General features: G+C 34.2%; 1 non-coding gene across 1 annotated transcript; it reads left to right on the forward strand.

Moving 5' to 3' along the window:
- Positions 1–392: 392 nt before the first annotated feature.
- Trnat-agu (transfer RNA threonine (anticodon AGU)) lies at positions 393–468 on the forward strand. The gene has a single exon. It is a non-coding gene; the product is annotated as a tRNA-Thr (tRNA).
- Positions 469–8,614: the final 8,146 nt, after the last annotated feature.

Below are 8,614 nucleotides of genomic sequence, written 5' to 3' on the forward strand. Positions count from 1 at the left end.
TTGTAAAATTCCTAATTACTTCTCCCATCACAAGGCTTCTCCCATTCCCACTTGACGATCGTTGCTAAAGCCATCATCTTTACAAATTGCAGATTTGATCGATGTGTTCGAAAATATTTACAATGTGCAATATTCCATGTATCGGAGTATCTTTAGTAGTCTAAAATAATGGATTCATACATATCACCACCTAGCGGCCAAATTCTGAACTAATCAATGCCTCATATCAAAGCACACGCATTCTTGCATAACCTTTTTGAAAAGGTGAAATTCAAAATGGGTAGGATTTTCAGATATAAGCAAAATAAGCATTGCGAGTGATTTGACTATGCGTCCAATTTGGGAATCTCGAGCTCGTTCAGTAGCCACTAGGTTGCGAAGGCCGACGGAGGTCCTTCGTAGCTTAGTTGGTTAAAGCACCAGTCTAGTGTACTGTAGGGTCATGGGTTCGAGTCCCATCGAAGGGAAAGTGGTTACCTCCAATACATTTTTCAAATCAATATCTTGCACATAACGTACATATTCACATATGAGTTTCCATAACATTGTAAATTAACGTCCAAGTCGGGTGGTTTAATCCCCGGAAATAGGCAATTAACTTTGATTGAACTGAACGTAAGTTCTTTTGAGCGCAGACAGAAGGTTAAAGAATCTGCACCTTATAAAGCAAATTTTAATTGCTATTCTTTCTATTCGGAACAGTTTTTGCCTATCTTTTTTGGTTCTTCGTTATCTATAAGAGCGATTTCTGCAAAACCAGGTTTTAAGTATTTTGGCCATTATCCATGTTAGTCGCGGTTTTGTTTTTGCGGTTGCGGATTTCATTCTGTTAGTCGCAGATTTCGCGGATTGAAATTTGCTCAGTTGTAATGCCCTGTAAGTTATAATTATTAAATTTGGATTGGAGAAAGATTAGATTTAGATTGGATAAAGGTTAGATTTGAATGAGAAATTGGATTTGTCTAGATTGGGATTGGATTATGACGTGATTGGGCATTTTATTAAATTTGGCTAGGATTTGGATTTGAATTGGGTTTCGACTTGATTTAGACTGAGTATTTAATTTGAATTGGATTTGAATTGCAATATGATTGGTTTGGAATCAAATTGAATTTGGTGATCTGAAGCTTTTTTGGCTTAATTGTGTTTTAAATAATTTTGCATACATTTTTCATGAAATTTGGATTATGATTTCATTACATTCCTGTGGAGTAGAGGAGGAGAAGAATGTAGTAGATAAGATCAGTTCCATAAAGTGTCGTGATTGGTATTCAGTTATTATACAATTAGAATATACTCCCTTGTATTTTTTTTTTGAAAAGATGTTTAATTTTGATACAGTTTGCCATTCTAAGGTGTTTTATGAGATATTGCGAAAAAAGATCCGGCTGCCGGTGAGACTTGAACCCACACTATTCCATTAAGTACACGGACGTATTACCAGTTATATAACAGCCAGGGATGCCAGGGGATATTTTCAAATGTCTTCACAGTTGAGTAAAAATGTCTTCAAATGTCTTCAATATCAAAATTATGATTATCAGTGAAAAAATTTCAAAATCCAAAAGATTTGTAATTGCAATCATCTCCTTGTTATATGTATCGTTTATTTTTACACACTCAAATTGTTTGAATTCAAGAGAATATTCTTTTAAATCTTCATGAGTAAGGGAAATGGTTTTCCCTTGGATTTCCTAATGAGTCTTTAAATATAATTCCAACGGATTTTTCTAACTGAATTTCCTTGTGGAATTCTTCTGAATTCATTTTTAAAGAATTGCCTGTAGGGATTCGGATTTTCTGGAAGAATTACTAAAGGATTTTTCTGAAGAATTCCAGGAGAATTTCCCTGAGGACTTCCTGAAGGATTTTCTTGACTAATTACTGAAAGGGTTTCTGAAGAAATGTCTGAAGAAACTTCCGGAAATACTTCTGGATAACTTTTTGGAGGAACTTCCTGAGGTATTGCTCAGGAATATTGCGCAGGAATTTCCAGAGAAAATATCAAAGAAATTCCAGAGTATAGTTCAAGAGGTATTATTGGAGAATCTTTCGGCAACATTCTCGGAGCATCATCAAGAGGAATTCCTGGAGAAACTTCCGAAAGGATTCTTAGAGGAATTTCCGAACGAATGCCTGCAGGAACTTCGAGAGCAATTCCTGAAAGATCTGCTGGAGGAAGTCGTGAAAGAAACAAACTGAGGAATTTCTGAAGGAGCGACTGGAGGAATTTCCAACGGAATTCTTGGAGGATCTAACGGAGAAATTTCTGGACGAACTTATGGAGGAGCTGCTAAAGGTACTTCCAAAGGAAACTCTGGAAATTTTTTTCTGAAAAATCTCTAAAATCTCTAAAGAAATTGCTGGACGAATTCCTGGAGGAATTTCATGGGAAATTCCAAAAAGAATTCCAGAGATGTATTACTGGAGAAATTCTTAGAAGGATTCCTAGTTAAAATACTGGAAGAGTGCCCAAAAATATTTCTTGAAAAAATATCAAAGGAATTCAAGGAAGAATTCAACAAGGAACTGTAACGAGTTTACATTGAACTTTCTACTGAGTCTTTAATAAAAACTCTGGCGGTTTTTTTTAGGAAATTCCTCTGATTTTTTTTCAGAATTTTCTCCTGAACAAATAAAAATAATTTACGGTGGCTATTCTGAGAAATATCCATTTAACTCCAGAACAATTTCAATTTCTTGTCGACATTCGTAAGAATTTTCTATGGAAACTAAAGAAAATTTTCTGAGAAAATGAAACTAATTTCCTGTGAAAATTTTCGTTTAAATGTGGTACATTGAAAATCCGAAGAGACATCCCTTAACTTCCAAATACAAATGATACTCCGGATTTGTATTTGAAAGACAGACAGACAAATTTAGACAAATTTCTTCTGGAAATAAACATGAATTCTTTGTAGGAGTTCAGATGATTTTCCTGCAAGAACTTGATAATAATTTTGTGGAAATAAAGATGAATTTCTCGTTTAAAATTTGGGGGAATTTCTTTACTGCCCATACTGAAATTATTATAAATTTCCAAGATAATTTGAAAAGAATTTCCAATTTAAATTCTCTTGAAATTATATGAGAAATTCCTCGGACTATTAATGGGAAATTCTCTTTATTTTACACGATTTTTTGGGCCTCAAAATGAAGAATCGATATTCAATTTCTTTCAGAGAACGATGAAGTTAATCATCCTGAACAGTTTTCCATTTGACTCAAAAATCGAAAGAAACTTTGCTTAATTTGAAATTTAAAAATAGATGAAAAATGCTTTCTCGACATTTTCGGTCTTGTTTGACGTACGGAATAATATGATTCAAACGCACTATCAAAACACCGCAAGGCACTTGACTCAACCTTTGATAGTTAAAAAATATGGGCCTGACGTTTTTGGTTGATGGTTCATTCGTTCTGAAATGTTGCACAGCTCAAAATTTGGCTTAATATGTCTTAAATAAAAAATATTAATTTTACTGATTTAGACTTTCACCATAATTTTTATAACTTCGGTTCAAGTATTCCTGACTATCGTTTGCAATCATAAACGAGGTAGGGCTTTGGGACCCAATTCTCCTTATTTTACACGAATTAATTTTTTAAACCGAATTTCATTTAATTTTCTTTTAAATCCACGGAAAAATCATCGAGTTCTTCAAAATTTATTCTTTTTCTCGACGAATATCGAAAAGATCAGATGAATTATAAATAAATTAAAAAAAAATGGTTCTAGCCCAACAACTCATAGTAAAATTCTGTCTTTTTTGCCGTTTGAAATAAATTAGATTGGTCATTGCGTTCTGATACAATGATCGAAATACCTTTTTAGCAGACACGTCGAAAACACCACCGCTTCCAAGGAAAATTTAAACAAATGCTGCCATCGGGAATTTTTTAACCAGCACATAACTAAAATGTGTTGCAATTGTCAACCTTATCAACCGGCTAGTGTAAATGTGTTTTTACGTTTGTAATTTTAAGAAACATTAGTCTTTTATTTATAACTTTTGAAATATTTATATGATCTGCATTTAGAAGTCACAAAATTTATAAGCTAGTCATCAAATTATATTTTCTATTTGCTGGTTTATTGATTGTCTTCAAGTATCTTTAAATAAGAAGGTAAGTCTTCAAATATTTTAAAAAGTCTTCAAAATGTCTTCAAGAAATAAATGTCTTCACAGAGATTCAAATGTCTTCAAATCGAAGACATGTCTTCAAATCTGGCATCCCTGATAACAGCTGCCCTTGAGAGAAGTTGTTCCATAACCAGCTAATAACGGTGAGATATCAGTAAATTCACCGATTCTATCGAATCTGCTTTGGCAACATTTCACACCTCTTCTGTAATGTTTTTCGTTTTAACGTGTAGCGAGCGACCTTGGATTGTAAGATATTTTGATCATATCCAGGAAGAAACTGAAATGAGAATCAGTTTGCTGAGTATTGTTGCGACGAGCGGTAGAGACTAGAAATCTCGGTCAGGTCACGACACCTATAGGTACTTATTCGTTAGCATGAACCCAGCAGGAATAATTACATGTCCCGGAAAGAAAAAAATCCGGCGTATAGTTTGAATTTATGAATATTTTCTCCATTCAATTTATCTTAACTAGAAACACAAAGTTTAAAGTTAAACGTATGTATATTAGGGTGTCCCAAAATTGGGCAAAGTCTGGGATTTTGGGGGCTCAACCTTCAAATGAAAGCTTAGGGTAAAACAAAAGAAAAATTGTTCTACGACAACTCTGGGAAATAACGTTTAGGGGTGGCCCCGACGCGTTTTATGAAAAAAGTGCATTTTTTATAGGTAACATCGAAAATACCGGTATATCGGAAAGAAATTCGATGAAACCCATCCATTTTATATTTTTTACATTTAACTTAGGGTCTATACTTTATGGTAAAACTTTGATACCGCATGTTTTAGGTCTATATATTTTCCACTGATGCTTTAAATGCCCAAAAATGATGAATTTTTCTTAATATTTTTTTATTAATGCATCCAAAACGGGTATCCATCATAATGCTTTCGAAACTAGATATACATAGAAAGATGGGGAATTTTATAACGAATATTTTGCTAAAAATAGCAACCCTCTATCTCTATCCGTTCAAAAGTTATTCACGATTTACTGCAGCTTGGAAAAAGACTTTTTGAAATTTCGGATCATAATACCTGGATCATGCTTAAGTAAAAAACGCCTACTTTTCCATACCAACCAAATAAGCTCTTTAATAACCAATATAGTATTCATATGCGTTGCATAAAATTGATTTTAATACTTATTTGAGTGTTATAATGGAAACCCAACGTTAGACCAGCAGTAACATGACAGACTACAAATTGTTCAGTTAGTCTGGGTGAGTGCTCTAATAGATTGATGAATATGGTTTCAAAACTACCCATAGGTAGGTTCAGTTTTCGTGTCATGGTTTGTCGAGCTGTGCAATGTTTCTCGATAACATGGAAATTAGTTGTTTTGTGACCATCTTGATTTTTTGCAAGAACGATCATGTGAAGCAAATCCAACTAGATCATTTTGATATCGATTTGTCATATTTTACGCCATATTGAAGCTCATTTTACGCCATTGCAAAAAATAGTGTGTGCAACTAATTGCAAAACTCGATTTTATCAGCACTCGTAGTATTTATCTCATTCGGCAAACCTCGTTGGATAAACGTACAACCATGCTGATTAAATCATCTTTTTGCAACTAGTTACACAAATTACTATTATCATTATTATTTTATAATGCATATTGAAATATTTGGCATCTACCATCTACGGAATCTCTGGAAATAAGAACAATCTACACTAATTACGAACTATTTTGCCTGCCTGATAAATTGATTGCATCGATAAATCGGGACCAAAATGATCCAGCCGGATTAACTTCACATGATCGTGCTGGTTAAAAAATCAAGTTGGTCATAAAACAATTAATTTTCATGTTATCGTGAAACATTGCACAGCTCACCAAACCATGACACGATAGCTGAACCTACCTATGGGTAGTTTTGAAACCATATTCATCAATCTATTTGAGTACTCACCCAGACTAACTGAACAATTTGTAGTCAGTCATGTTACTGCTGGTCCATCGTTGGGTTTCCATTATAACACTCAAATAAGTATTAAAATCAATTTTATGCAACTCATATGAATGCTATATTGGTTATTAAAGCACTCATTTGGTTGGTATGGAAAAGTAGGCGTTTTTTTACTTAAACATGATCCAGGTATTATGATCCGAAATTTCAAAAAGTCTTTTTCCAAGCTGCAGTAAATCGTGAATAACTTTTAAACGGATAGAGATAGGAGGTTGCTATTTTTAGCAAAACATTCGTTATAAAATTCCCCACCTTTCTATGTATATCTAGTTTCGAAAGCATTATGATGGGTACCCGTTTCGGGTGCATTAATAAAAAATATTAAGAAAAATCATCATTTTGGGCATTTAAAGCATCAGTGAAAATATATAGAGCTAAAACATGCGGTATCAAAGTTTTACCATAAAGTATAGACCCTAAGTTAAATGTAAAAAATATAAAATGGATGGGTTTCATCGAATTTCTTTCCGATATACCGGTATTTTCGATGTTACCTATAAAAAATGCACTTTTTTCATAAAACGCGTCGGGGCCACCCCTAAACGTCATTTCTCAGAGTTGTCGTAGAACAATTTTTCTTTTGTTATACCCTAAGCTTTCATTTGAAGGTTGAGCCCCAAAATCCCAGACTTGGTCCAATTTTGGGACACCCTAATGTATATAAAATCTAGATAATCATCACATTGAAGTTCCATCAACGAACCAATCGTATCCAAGCTAAAGAACGTGATAAAAAACTGACTGAGTGACTGGAGGAAAATGTATTGACTTGAATGACGGTGCTAAATAAAAAACGACATTGAATTACTTCGAAGGAAACAGCCCTCTCAAGCCCGACATGGCTATAGTGCATTACTGCTTTCATCCGATAGAAATGGTTGCATTTTTCCCATTAGTGCAGTAGATTGTACACTGTACATAGTCGGAGCCAGAGTTTCAAAGCGGTAGGGACATGATGACTATTAGCATCCATTTGCCCTTTTTTTATGCCTTTGTTGTTTAGTAGAATATTACGTTAAAAAATGATTCTTGCACTCCACTTCTTCTTCTGAAAAAGGCGGATCTGCTGTCTTCGTTTCTGTCTAAAGCATTCTACGTTCTGTTGGGTCTTTGATATTGTACCAACTGAAGCTTTGAACAAATTTTCATACTTTTTTCGGGGCTACAAAAAAACATTGAGACTTAATTAACGCAGTTATCATTATTTTATGAAAAAAAAGGCCAAAATAAGTTATCAGATCACAATACATTACTAATATAACTAATAATTATGATATAACCTTGTTTGGCTTTCTACTTGGGATTCCTAGGTTTTCTTACAGCTTAAGAGCTATCAGGTATCAGAACGTCGGCTCCAGGGGCACTCCAGGTTGTTTCAGTCGGCAGTGACCTGTCAAGGCCTTGACTAAGACACTGCAATTCTGTTCAGACAGATTAGCTGAATAGCTTGCTACTACCGGAGATGGCTCCCGGATGTACAATTTTGTTTGATGACATGAATCCAGACTACTCCAATGCCATTTGTGCTGAGTGACAGCCCAAGAGTTGATCAAAAGCTTCACCCAACACTTGGATATTGGAATAGCTGGCTCAGGACCAATAAAGTCATGCGATGCTCCATTACGAGCTAACTCATCAGCCAATTCGTTTCCAGCTATGGAAGAATGGCCAGGTACCCATGTTATGTTAGGTAAATGTTTTTTTGAAAAAATCGATCTTTCCTCTTAGAACATTTTTGGGACTTATTTCCCCCTTGTGAGAAAAAAAAAAGTTTTGATTATTTTTGAGCACCCCTAAATCATGTTCGATTTAGCTCAAATATAGCATAGGGGGATATTTTTGGCTACGAAAACGTTTGCGTCCGCTGTTAAAATTGGATGAAAATTTTGTACATCATCTGAAAAAAGTCCCAAAAATGTTCCAAGAAAAAAAAATCGATTTTTCTCATTTTTTTTAAATAACATTATATCTGAAACGTTTCATGCATTTTAAAGATAATTGGCATCAAAAACAAAAAATCGATTTTCCACTTGGGTCATGTCCGATAGAGCTCAAAATTTGCATGAGGTCATATTTTGGGGTAATTAAACTTGTGAGCAATGTCGTTTTTTGAAATTTGATGACAAAGTTTTTCCCATATATTCTATTGACACCATCTGCATGTTGTGGGGCTTGGGTAACAAATGTACTAATTGACCTCACAATGAGCATTAATCATACATGAACGATAATCTAAGGAACAATGTATGAGCTCAATACCCATAGTTTGTGCTCAATCATAAATATCATTAAAAAATCAACTGAAACATAATAAACATTAACCCCTTACAAATATATCTGTTTACTACTACCAATATCCTGTAGCCATCTGATAACATCCCCCTGGAATCAATGATTGCTAAAGTTCTTTATTTCATTTTCTCCTGTTCTATTTTTAGATCATTGTGGAACCTCCACTGGAAACGAATACATATCTAATTGAATGCCTCGT

The sequence above is a fragment of the Armigeres subalbatus genome, chromosome 2 (genome assembly GCF_024139115.2).
Source record: "Armigeres subalbatus isolate Guangzhou_Male chromosome 2, GZ_Asu_2, whole genome shotgun sequence".
In the NCBI taxonomy this organism is placed as follows: domain Eukaryota; kingdom Metazoa; phylum Arthropoda; class Insecta; order Diptera; family Culicidae; genus Armigeres; species Armigeres subalbatus.